Source organism: Macaca fascicularis, chromosome X, assembly GCF_037993035.2.
Source record: "Macaca fascicularis isolate 582-1 chromosome X, T2T-MFA8v1.1".
Lineage (NCBI taxonomy): Eukaryota > Metazoa > Chordata > Mammalia > Primates > Cercopithecidae > Macaca > Macaca fascicularis.
Genome location: NC_088395.1, coordinates 79158126 through 79171754, shown reverse-complemented (window position 1 = coordinate 79171754; position 13629 = coordinate 79158126). Strand labels below are relative to the sequence as shown.

Here is a 13629-nt window from a genome sequence, read left to right as displayed (position 1 = left end):
CTAGAAAGACCAGTTAGGAGGCCTTTATGGTCCTCTAGATTCTAGATGCATTTTGGAGGTAGACCAACCAGGCTTGTTGATGAAGTAGATATAGGAGTGAAGGAAAGCAAAGGCTTACCAAAGACCCCAAGGCTCTTTCTTGGGCAAGTGGGTAAATGGTTGATTGATAAAGGGAGCACTGAGGGAGGAGTTGGGGGGTGGGACTTGGGGGATCAGTGGAACTCAACTGGTATCCTTCCAGTCTTCCACCCATAATCCATCCTTCATATCAGTTATTTTTTAACAATTCAACTTTAATCATGTTATCTACCTGCTTCAAGCACACACACGCACATACACATACACACACACACACACACACACACACACACACACACACATACACCCTCCCAGAACTTATAGGTCTGAAATTCTTAGCGGAGAACACAAGATCCTTCTAGATTGGGCCCTAATCTATTTTTCCCACTATGCTATCCCTACTCCTGCCCTAAACCCTGATTCCAGCTATGCCTTTGACCAAGGTACTTCTACTAGGAATGTCTCTCCTCCTGCTTGCCTGCTGGGTGAAGTCCTACTCTTCCTTCAAATTCCAATCTCCATGTCATCTGTCTGTGAAGTCCTCCCTGGCCACCCCTCCTCTCCATAGTTTATCACTCCTTTCCCTGCGATCCTATAATATCTGACACATATAGTAACTTGAGACCTTATTATATTGTATTGTAATTCATTTGCTCATCTGTCTCCTCAACTATACTAAATTCAAGGGCAAAAACTGTCTGATCGTCCCCTCCATCCCTGATTCCTATCACAGTCCCTGGAAACAAGCAGGTACTCAGAAAGAAGAAGTACAACAAGCACTCATGAAGTGATTACTATATGCCTGGCACTGTTTTAAGCGCTTTAGATGCATTATTTATCTGTATCCTCACAAGACAACAACTCCATTATTATCCCCATTTCATAGATGGCTTGCCCAAGTTGACAGAAAAATGAATAAGTGGCAAAGCCAGGATTCAGACCCAGGCAGGGTGGCTCTGAAGTCTGAGTTCTTCACCACTACCCTACACAACTTCTCTTGCCACCCCACTGTTTTCCTGTCTCTTATTTACTTGGAGCCTGGGAGCTGCTTTGATGATGACAGCAGGGAGTGAGGGAATTACTCTACTAAAACCAGAGGCTGCAGCAGGAAGAGAGCTACAGAAACTCACCCTGCTGGCCTCCATCTTTCCCTTTCCTCCTACTGCTAAACTCCTTAAGCCCGAGATAGCACATCCTTCTGCAGGGAGAGGAGCAGCCACCGGAGGAAGCCAAAGGATTTCCCTCTTTCCTCCAAGTCTCACTTTTCTACCCTACATGGCTGCCAGCTTCTCCCTGCCCCAACCATTTGTAGCCAAAGAACTAGGCTTAGCTAACCCGTAGGAACTCCAGTTCACACGCAGGCTTAAATTGATTGTGTGCCCTGTAATATCCCCAGTGGGGCCTAGCCTATTGTGCTCTGCCTATTATTTCGTTTTGTTTTCTTTTGTTTTTTAGGAAGAGTAGAGTTTTCTGTTTTGATTCCCTCAAGAAAGCGAGGTCTCTGCTGTTCTACTCTGAACTAGAGCTAGTTCAGCTCCAGAGTGGAGCCCTCAGGCTAATATAGCAAATAGAGAAGGTGGCAATCAGGGCAACAACTGCACGGTTGTGTTCATTCCTCCACTTCGCATTCCCTCAGCATTTAGGGACTTGGCTTTGTGCTGTTTTGTTTAGATTTTGAGAATGTTCCGAAGAGTGGAAATGACACAGGGTAAAGGCAGGGTTCCTGAAGCCAGATACACCCAGGTTTGGAGTCCAGCTTCACCACTTACTAGCTGTGTGATGCAGGGAAGTTATTTAACCTGTGTCTTATCTGTTAGGTTCCTTATCTGTCATGGAGCTAATATAGTACCTGCCTCATAGGATGCTTGTTAGGATTTAATGAATTGATCCACATGAAATGCTTAGAACTGTACCTGGTTCATAAGTGCTCTGTAAACATTAGCTGATACTATTTTTTAAATATAGTATAGTAACAGAGAATATAACACACACACTTATTCCCACCATTCAGAATTAAAATGTGTTAAGATTTTGTCTTATCTTTAAATCCTTAAAAAAAAAAATCATAGATAAAAGTTGAATATCCTGTGTCCTTCCTCCCCAGTCCTATTCTTCTCCCAGTGCCCCCAGGGCATCCATTGTCATGAATTTGATGTGTATCTTTCCAGTTCATTCTCACCGTGATCAGAAACAAGATGTGGAATTTGCAGGCAATGATTTTTTTTTAATTGGGACAAATAGTACCATACTGTACATATTGTTTTGCAATCTGCTTTTTTCATTCAATATTTTTTCTCCTTTCATCATTTTATTCGGTGAAGAAACATGCAATGTTGTTTCTAAGATCTGCCCACATACATCCATTTCAGGCCATTAAACTGCTTTATAGTATCTCATCCTGTGGATATTCTGTGTTTTATTTAACCATCCACATCTTTATGGACATTTGGATTGGTCCTAATTTTTTGCCACCACAGTCCATTGCAATGAGCATTCTTACACTTGGTCCTTGGGCACATGTGCAAGTTTCTGTAGAACACAGACTTGCAAATGGAATTGCTGGATCATGGGGTCTGTGCCTTTTCAATTTTACTAGACACTGGGGACCTGGCAGAGTCAGTGGAATACAGCAAGTAAGAGTGTGACTTGGGGTCTGATATATCTAACTTCAAATCCCAGCTGTGTTATTCCCCAAACTGTGTGACTCAGCAATTCTTTGTGCCTCAGTTTCCCTACCTGTAAAATGAGGAGAAAGGTATATATTTCATAGGGTTGTTGTGTGGATTAAATGGGATAATGCATTTAAGGTACGCTACTGACCAAAACATGGTAAGCTATTATTCTTCTTTACTATGTCTCATCACATATTTCCCCCTCAAATTTGAGAGTAGACCTTTTTGTAAAGTGTAGATATGTGAATATAAAAAATACTAGAAAGACATTCATCAAAATGTTAACCAGTATTGGAAATATGAGTGATCTTTTTTCTTTGTGCTTTTTTATTTTCCAAGTTTTTTGTTTGCTTGTTTTTTGGTTTTTGGTTTTGAGATGAGGTCTTACTCTGCAGACAGGTTGGGGTGCAGTGGCGTGATCATAACTCACTGTAGCCTTGACCTCCTGGGCTCAAGTTATCCTCTTGCCTCAGCCTCCCAAGCAGATGAGACTACAGTCATGTACCACCATGCCTGGTTAATTTTTTAATTGTTTGTAGAGACAAGATCTTGCTATGGTGCCCAGGTGATCTAAAACTGGTGACTTCAAGTGATCCTCCTGCCTCAGCCTCCCAAAGTGCTGGGATTACAGGCATGAGCCACTGCACCCAGCCTTTTCCAAGTTTCCTACAAGTGAAACGTATTAACTTTGTAAATAAAAAACAAAATCGCAATAAATGCAATTTTTAATGGAAAAGAAAGTAAAGTAACTGAGATTTTTTTTAAAAAAAAAAAGAAAGAATTTTCTTTCTGGTGAGCAGGAGCTCTGCAAGAATAGTAAAAGAAGTCCTAAGAAATAGCTTTGTAAAAGTTGAAAAACAATGTAAATGTTTTCCAGTAGAAGATTGGCTACATATAATACATGTGAAAGAATCTCCAAGATAAGGTATCTGAATGAAAAGGGAATTACAGGACACTGTGTACAATGTGTTTTCTTATTGTATTAAAATGATATTTTTATGCTTACATATGCTGTCTGTCTCTTGAAAGAGTTACAAAAACACCGGCAAGGGAACTGGGTATCTAGGACATAGCAAGGACTTCATCTTTTACAAAATATCCTTTTCTGCCTTTGGAATTTTTAACTAAATACATATATTACTTACTCAAACTTTTTCAATACAATGGTTTTAAAGTAGTTTATGCTAGAATGTAACAGACTTTTTGCAATTATTGTCAGTATCTCCTCAACTACCTTTAATCTAGCTTCCAAAGTTAGGGCAGGCAGACTAAACTGGGGCCCTTATTTGCCTTGGTGTCTGGCTCTAGAGTCTATCCTCTTACCAGCTATGTTGTATCCCCCCACCCCAATGCAAGAATGATTCAAAAGTTAACCAGGCACAGAAGGGTGGAAAGTGACTCCAGGAGAGCATAACAGCCTGAGTAGAGTGGGTGCATGTGGGTTTCTGTCTGTGTGCAACTACAAACAATTGTGTAAAAATTGTAAGGTGGAAAATGGTAAGAGATGCAGCTAGAGAGGTGTTTGAAGGCCAAACTGTGGAGCCAACTCTTTATTAGTCATGCTCAATAGCTTAGACCCTCCTACCAAAGTTGTGGTGTCCCTAAAATATTTACAGTAAGGGAGTGACAAGATCCGATTTGTATTTTTGAGTTTACTTAGGCTGCTGTGTAAAGGATGAATTTGAGAGGCACATGACTGGAGATAGGAAGAGCAACTCAGAAACTGTTAAGAGATGATGCAGGCCTGAATTTAAAATGTGAGCTAGGATGTGAACTTAGGCCTCCCTGACTCCAAAGATCAAATGTTATTATATTTCTCCATCTAACACACTGCCTGAAGAAATGAACAATTGAGTTTCTTTGTGCCAGCTTTCCCCATTCTGATGCCAGAAGTATACCAGCAGATATATGTCTTTACACTGAGACAAAGAGAAAAAGGCTACCTCTTTTATTTATTTATTTATTTATTTATTTATTTATTTATTTATTTTTAGACAGAGTCTTGCTCTGTGGCCCAGGCTGGAGTGCAGTGGCGCGATCTCGGCTCACTGCAAGCTCCGCCTCCCGGGTTCACACCATTCTCCTGCCTCAGCCTCCCGAGTAGCTGGGACTACAGGCACCCACCACCATACTCGGCTAATTTTTTGTATTTTTAGTAGAGTTAGGGTTTCACTGTGTTAGCCAGGATGGTCTCGATCTCCTGACCTCGTGATCCTCCCACCTCAGCCTCCCAAAATGCTGGGATTACAGGCATGAGCCACTGTGCCCGGCCAAGGCTACCTCTTAATAAAGCCTGTGGATTCACAAAAGCAATTCTTTGTGAAGAAGGAAACCTCGAAGTACATGGTTTGGCTATTTTTGTCAAGAATTCTTGCTTACAACATCTTGGGGAAACTTCCTTGGGGAAACAGTAAGTTTGTATTCTGCCTTGTTCTTTAAATATTTTGCTCTACTATTAGTATAAATTATCCAATATAGTTTATACCTCAAGTATAGAAACCTTTAGAGAGGTGTATCATCCATAAATCCATGAATGCCCAATTTCAAAATAACCGGCATACAAATAGCACTGTATAATTAATGCAATTATACATTTTAACCTTTGATGATTCAGAAGGCAATTCATGAATCTGGGGGTCTCAGGGTCAATGTTAGAAACATCATTATCATAAGCTCCTAATAGAGCAGAGTTTCTTAATGCTGTATCCGCAGTGCCTAATACATAGCAGACTTTCAATGAATGGATAAGTGAATGAATGATAGAGGACTGTAGCAGTAGACTGGGTAGCCCCTTCTGATCCTGTAGCTTTCCTAGTACCAGCTTGTATGCCTTTCTTTTACATCCTTCTCCTATAAGTAGAATACAAAATAACAAGGCTGAGAAGATTGATCTATGGGAGCTTTTTAAGGGGGAGAAGGAAAAATCATCTAATAACTCAAGTGTTTTTAAACAGCTTTAGCAAGATGTAATTCTCATATCACAAAATTTACCCATTTAAAGTGTGCAATTCGGTGGGTTTTAGTATATTCACAAAGTTATGCAACCATTACCACTACCTAATTCTGGTACATTATTATTCCCCCTAAAAGAAATCCCATGCTCACTAGCAATCAATCTCCTCCTCCCCTACCCCCTGGCAACAACCAATCTACTTTCTGCCTCTATAGATTTGCTATTCTGAACATTTCATATGAATGGAATCCTACAATATGTGCTCTTTTATCACTGGCTTCTTTCATTTAACCGAATGTTTTAAAGGGTCGTCCATGTTGTAGCATGTATCAGTACTTCCTTTATTTTTATTACTGCATAGGAGCTTTCTGAGCCAGTAATTTTTGGTTTGGGTTATCACAGCATTTCCTACATTTTGGACAACTGAAGGAACTCATCTGAAATTGAAAGGAAGCCAGCATGAATACAACCTAGAGTGAATGAGATTACAGCCACCCTCATCTTTGGCAGTGGCATATTTGTGCTGAGCCAAAGATCTGTCTTAATAGGATGGCAGGCCCAAGTTATGTGTTGTGACCTCCTGCTGGCACTGGTCTAGTCTAGGAAGGGCTCTTGGGTGCTGGTATAACAGGATGAGGCAAGTGCCTCATAGCTTGTGTTTCTGGCTTGGGCAGAGCTTGGGTGCAATTCCTCGTCTTCAGACATCTGAAAAAGTATGTCAGGATCTCCTGGTTCCATTTGTTCTGTTTGCCAGTGGGCAGAGTACACTGCGCTGTGCAGACAGGTTAGACAGTTTATTGTAGGCTGATGAAAGCAGATTAAAAAACCATCAGCTTGGTGGGAAACTAGCTCAGAATCCAATCCAAATGTCAGATGAAATATTTACACAGCCAGGAGATAAACCAAGGGAAACAGTGTGCCCTTTGTGTGTGCTTCTGACTGTGCAGGCACACACAGAGCTGCTGACCATTTGTCAACTTCCAAGATTTATTCTGCTGCTTCTGGCAAGGGACAGCCTAATGATTTAATAGCTTGTCAACACCTACACAGAGAAACAAGGACTGGCACTTCCTCATTTCTTATTTTCTTTGCTTTAAATAGGAATTTCTATTCCAAGTCACTGGAACCTGGAAATCAGACTGTCAGATTTCTCTTGACTTGAGTGCACAGTTCCTGAATCCGAGCATGATGAATGTTATAACTTTCCTGTTATACAAACACAGGGTTGCTACCCTTTCAGAATGACCCATTGAGTTCATATCCTAAAGCTTGAGTGTTTGCTTCAGACCGTTGCCGTGAGCCAATTTCAAATTGAGTGAAACTGTTTTGTTTCTGTCCCATGAACCTCTTGAGTTGAATGCCTGCTTGAGTAATCCAGTGCCTGGTTGCCACATTTACATTAGAGATGGAAAAGTTGTTTAGAGGATTTTAGTGCAGAAGATTGGATTTCGTATGCAGAGTATTATTCTCCAGGCATCCTTGGGCAGTTGTGAGTTCCCTGAAAGAAGAGACCATGTCCTCTTCAGCTCAGCAAACCCCACAGTGCCTAGCATAGCACCTAGCGCACTGTCATCTTAGTTAATTCATTTTCAGACAATTCCACCAAGATCTATGATAGAATGATAACCAGAGGGTTATATTTTATATTAGAGTAATACCTTGTGTGTACTGGGTCTTTATCCCAAAGGCAGGTAGTATAGCAAAATGGTATAGAGCTCTACTTCTCAAACTTTAATATGCATATGAATTACCTAGAGCTTGTTAAATGCAAATTCCGATTCAGTTCCTCCAGGCTGAAGCTTGAGATTGTGCCATTCTTGCAAGCTCCTGCGTGATACAATGTTGCCAAACCAGGTACCACATTTTGAGCACCAAGAATCTAGAGCTATGCTATCCAATATGGTAACCAGTAGCCACTAGTGATTAGTAAGCATTTGAAATGTGGCTAGTCCAAATTGAGATGTGCTGTAAATTTTCAGTACACACCAGATTTTAAAGACTTAGAAGAAAATGTGAAATATCTTATTAGTAATTTTATGTTGGTTATATGCCAAATTGATAATATTTTGAATATGTTAGGTTAAATAAAATATTCTTAAAAATAATTTCACTTTTAAAATTTTTTTAATGTGACTACTCAAAATATTTTTAATTATATATGTGGCTCACATTATATTTCTACTAAACAGCACTGGTCTAGAGTAGGAGTAGCAAACTTTTAGAATAAAGGGCTAGGCCATAAATATTTTACGCTTTTCAGACCATATGATTTCTGTCCCAACTACTCCCAACTACTCAATTCTGCTGTTGTACACAAAAGCAGCCATAGACAGTATGTAAATGAATGAGTGTTGGTTGTGTTCCAATAAAACTTGATTTACAAAAACAGGTAGAAATGGTAGCCTTGAAAACCAACAGCCTACAATCATGGTGAAAACCAGCAGCCTGGCAGCCACCAGAGGGAACAGAACATGGAGTAGAATGTTGGAGCTCCTTCCAAGCCTCATTTCTGAAGAATTAATATTTGGCCTGTCTAGCGGTTCCTTGGAAGACCCCACTTGCAAGGCTTTTTTTATTAGGCATGATTCAAGAGTGTGCTCAGTGTGAAAAACTTTTTCCTTGGGGTATTTGTCAAAAATAATTAGAGACAAATGATTAACTTTACAGCTGCCTATGGTAATAGACAACAGTTGTGGTGAACATTAAGCTAACCAAAAAGCTTAAAAGTAACTGCTGGGGAATGAGGTGTCCATATGGGGCTTAGAAAAGCTCCAACAAATTCCTGGGAATCTAAAAGGCTGTGCATATGCACAGGATGATATGCATTCCCAAGGCTGTGCACATGCTCAGAAAACACCTGAGAAAGGCCAAAGTTCTCACCTATGGCTGAACTTCAAGCTCTGTACAAGTGAAGTGCTAAGGCAAAGTTGTTAACTGACAGAATGTTGAGGGCATGCCCCCAACACACACACAGAGCACCTTGGTAAAGACTGGGAGACTTACTGGCTCCATGAATTTAAGCAAATCTCTGTACAATCGTTAGCTGACCACTAAGCTAAGCAAGCAGAGACTTCTGTGACTCCACATGACAAAGAATCCAGACTTCGCAGAATTAATTTAGAAAAGCCACTAAACAGGCCAGGTGTGGTGGCTCATGGCTGTAATCCCAGCACTTTGAAAGGCCGAGGCAGGTGGACCACTTGAGGTCAGGAGTTTGAGACCAGCCTAGCCAACATGGCAAAACCCCGTCTCTACTGAAAATACAAAAGAAAATTAGCCGGGCATCATGGCACATGCCTGTAATCCTAGCTACTTGGGAGGCTGAGGCAGGAGAATCTCTTGAACCCAGAAAGTGGAGGTTGTAGTGAGCCGAGATCATGCCACTGCACTCCAGCCTGGGTGACAGAGTGAGACTCCATCTCAAAAAAAAAAAAAAAAAAACACTAAACAAATAAACACAGCAGCAACAACAACAAAACTCTGGGAAGAGGGAGAATTTGTTTTCCAGAGTTACCACATATAATTTTAAACGTTCAATTTTTAACAAAAGTTGTAAGATATGCAAAGAAACAAGAAATGGTGAGTACATAGGAAAAAATATCAACATAAACTGTCACTGAGGATCTCCAAACATTGGAATTACTAGACAAAGACTTTAAATTAGTTATTTTAAATATGTACCAAAATTTAAAGGAATGTATGACATGTCTCACCAAATAAAGAATATCAATAAATAGAAATTATATTAAAAATAACTAAATGGTGGCCGGGCATAGTGGCTCATACCTGTAATCACAGCACTTTGGGAGGTCGAGGCGGGCCGATCACCTGAGGTCAGGAGTTCAAAACCAGGCTGGCCAACATGGCGAAACCCCGTCTCTACTAAAAATACAAAAATTAGCCAGGAATGGTGGTGGGTGCCTGTAATCCCAGCTACTCGGGAGGCTCAGGCAGGAGAATTGCTTGAACCCTGGAGGTAGAGGTTGCTATGATCCGAGATTGCGCCATTGCACTCCAGCCTGGGCGACAAGACCAATCTCAAAAAAAAAAAAAAAAAAAAAAAAAAACTGAAGGGAATCCTTAAGGCTGAAATGAAAGGACACTAGACAGCAACTTGAATCCACATAAAGAAATAAAGACCACCAGTAAGATTCACTACATAAGTAAATATCAAAGTACAAATATATTTTTCTTTGTAACTCTTTTCTTCTATATATGATTTAAAACACAGCTGCATAAAGCAATAAATCCACTTTGATAAGTGCACAATGCATGAAGATATAATTTGTGTGACAATAACAATGCAAAGGAGAGGCATGAAAATGGAGCTATATGGGAACAAAGTATTTATGTACTTAGGCCATTTTGTGTTGCTATAACAGAATACCTCAGGCTGGGTAATTTATAAATAAAAGAGGTTTATTTAACTCATGGTTCTGGAGGCTAGGAAGTTCAAGAAGCATGGTGCTGGCATTAACTTGGCCTCTGGTAAGGGCTTTTGTCCTGTGTCACAACATGGCAAAAGGTCAAAGAGTAGGAAGGCACATGCAAAGAGGCAAAATCTGAGGAGCACCCTGGCTTTATAACAACCCACTCTTGCAGGAACTAATCCATTTCTGCAAGAACTAATCCAGTTTTGCCAGAGTGAGAACTCACTACCATGAGAACCGCACCAAGCCATTCATGAAAAATCTTCTCTCATGACCCAAACAACTCCAACTAGGCCCACCTCCCAACACTGCCACACTGGGGATCAAGTTTTAAATGAGTTTTGGTGGGGACGAACAAACCATATCCAAACCATAACATATACTATTGAAATTAAGTTGATATTAATCCAAACTGTATTGTTAAAAGTTAAGATGTTAATTATAATACTCAGGCAACCACTAAGAAAATAAATATACATATACATATATACACACACACAGACACACACATATATACACATATTTATATATATATAATACATTTTTATATATGTAAACTAACAAGAAAATTAAAATGGTACACTGGAAGATATCTATTTAATAAAAAAGGAATGCAGTAATGGAGGAATGAATCAAGGAACAAAAACGCCTAAGACATGGAGAACAAGTAGCAATGTGGCATACATAGACTGTGCTATGCCTTATCAGTAATTATATTAAATGTAAATGATTAAACACTCCAATTCAAAATTAGAGATTGGTCAAATGGATTTTAAAAACATAATTCAACTATATGTTATTCATAAAAGAAATACTTTAAATTCAAAGACACACGTAGGTTGGAAGTAAAAGGATGGCAAAAGATATAGCATGCATACGGTAACCAAAAGAGAGCTGGTGTGGCTATACTAATAGACAAAATTATAAATATATGTCACCTAACTACAGAGCACCAAAATATATGCAACAAAAACTAAAGAAGTGAAAAAGAGAAATAAGAAATTTAACAATAATAGTTGGAGAAGTCAATACCCCATTTTCAATAATAAATAGAACAGCTAGAGAGAAGATCAACAAGGAAATAGATTTGGACAACATGATAAACCAACTAGAGCAGAATATACATTCTTCTCAAGTGCACATGGAACATTTTCTAGGACAGAACATAAGTTAGATTACAAAACAAGTCTCAGTAAATTTAAAAGGATTGAAATCATACAAAGTACTTTAGAATTAAATTTGATGGAAAGGAATGAAATTAGAAATCAATAAAAGAAGGAGATTTGGGGAATTCATAAATATGTGGAAATTAAACAGCACACTCCTAATACAAATAGGTTGAAGAAGAAATCACGTTGCTTCATGGCCTTTTGGCTAAGTTCAAGTGTAGTATCTGTCCTTATCAGTTTAATAACTGATACATCCTCTATCTGAGGACAATATATTAAATGGATTTTTGGAGCAGGGAGATGGAATAAGAACCAGTTTCCTCCACTCCATGCATCAACCTGGTATTGCAGTACCTCCAGAAATGGTGCACCCCTCCCAATAAAAATAAATAAAGGAAAGAAAAGAAATCACAAAGGAAGTTCGAAAATACTCTGAGATGAATGAAAACAAAAACAAAACATGCCAAAACTTATGGAGTGCAATGAATGCAGTACTTAGAGGGAAATTTGTAACTGCAAAGGCCTGCTTAACAGTAAGAAAGATTACAAATTAATAACTTAATCTTTCATCTTAAGAAAATAGAGAAGAGCAAACTAAACCCAAAGCAAGCAGAGGAAAAGAAATAATAAAAATTAGGTGGGGCATGATGGCTCACACCTATAATCCCAGCACTTTGGGAGACCAAGGCGGGTGGATCACCTGAAGTCAGGAGTTCGAGACGAGCCTGGCCAACATGGTGAAACCCTGTCTCTGCTAAAAATAAAAAAATTAGCCGGACGTGGTGGTGTGCTCCTGTAGTCCCAGCTACTCAGGAGGCTGAGGCAGGAGAATCACTTGAACCCTGGAGATGGAGGTTGCAGTGAGCCGAGATTGCACCACTGCACTCCAGCTCTGGGTGACAGAGCAAAACTCTGTCTCAAAAAACTAAATAAATTAAAAATAAAAATTAGAGCAAGAAGAACTGAAATAAAGAATAGAAAAACAATAGAGAAATTTGGTGAAATCAAAAGTTGGTTCTTGGCAAAGCTCAGCAAAATTACAAAACTTCAGGTATACTTAAGAAAAAAATGTCTCAAATTATGAAAATCAGGAATGATAGTGGAGATATTACTACCCACCTTAGAGAAATAAAAAGGAGTATAAAGAGCCAGGCACAGCGTCTCACACCTGTGATCCCAGAACTTTGGGAGGCCAAGGCATGAGGATCGCTTGAGCCCAAGAGTTCGAGACTAGCCTGGGCAACATGGTGAGACCTTGTCTCAAAAAAAAAAAAAAAAAAAAAGCATAAAGGAATACTATGAGCAACTGTGTGCCAACAAATTTTATAACCTAGATGTAATGAAAATATTCCTAGAAAGACACACAATACCAAAACTAACAAGAAAAAATGGAATGGAATATCTGAATAGACCTAAACCAAGTAAAAGAGATTGAATTAATAATTTTTTGAATTCCCACAAAGAAAACCCCAGGCACATATGGTTTCACTAGTTAATTCTGATTGATACCAATAATGGTTGAATTTATTTGTCAACTTTATTGGGCCACAAAAATGCTCAGATACCTGGTTAAATATTATTTCTGATTGTATGTGTGAGGGTGTTTCCAGAAGAGATTACCATTTGGATTAGGAGACTAAATCAAGAAGATTTTCCTTCTTAGTATGGGTTGGCATCATCTAATGTGTTGAGGGCCTGAATAGAACAAAAAGGTGAAGGAAGAATTATCTCCCTCTCTTCCTCCCTTCCCTTCTCTTCCCTCCCGTCCCTTCCCTCCCCACTCCTCCCCTCCCATCTCTCAATGACTGACTGCTTGAGCTAAGATTTCAGTTTTCTCCTGCCCTAGGACTGGGATTTACACCATCAGCCCTCTGGTTCTCAGGCCTTTGGACTTGGAGTAGAACTTACACCATCATTTCTCCTGGTTCTCAAGTCCTCAGACTCAGACTAGAGCTATACAACCAGCTGTCCTTGGACTCCATTTTGCAGATGGCAGGTGAAAAGTCTTCTCAGCCTCCATAATTTCATGAGCCAGTTCCTCACAATAAATCTATTTTATATAGATAAAGATAGATTTATTTATCTAGATATTTATTTTTACATGTATATCTAGAGAGTGAGAGAGAGAGAGAGAGATCTCCTATTTGTTCTTTTTCTCTGGAGAACCCTGACAAATAAAACTTCCCAACTATGAGGCCAGTTCTACCTTTATGCCAAAACCAGATAAAGAAATCACAACAGGCTGGGCACAGTGGCTCACGCCTATAACCCCAGCACTTTGGGAGGCCAAGGCAGGAGGATCACTTGAGCCCAGGAGTTAAAGACCA

At 39.5% G+C, this 13629-nt stretch overlaps 1 protein-coding gene and 1 non-coding gene across 4 annotated transcripts in view; both read left to right on the top strand.

Moving 5' to 3' along the window:
* The window catches only part of HDAC8 (histone deacetylase 8), a 247230-nt gene that overhangs the window by 192357 nt on the left and 41244 nt on the right, over window positions 1-13629 (top strand). The gene's annotated exons all lie outside the window — the stretch shown is intronic.
* LOC123571538 (U2 spliceosomal RNA) lies at window positions 11488-11678 on the top strand. Its single transcript, XR_006695685.1, has one exon. It is a non-coding gene; the product is annotated as a U2 spliceosomal RNA (small nuclear RNA).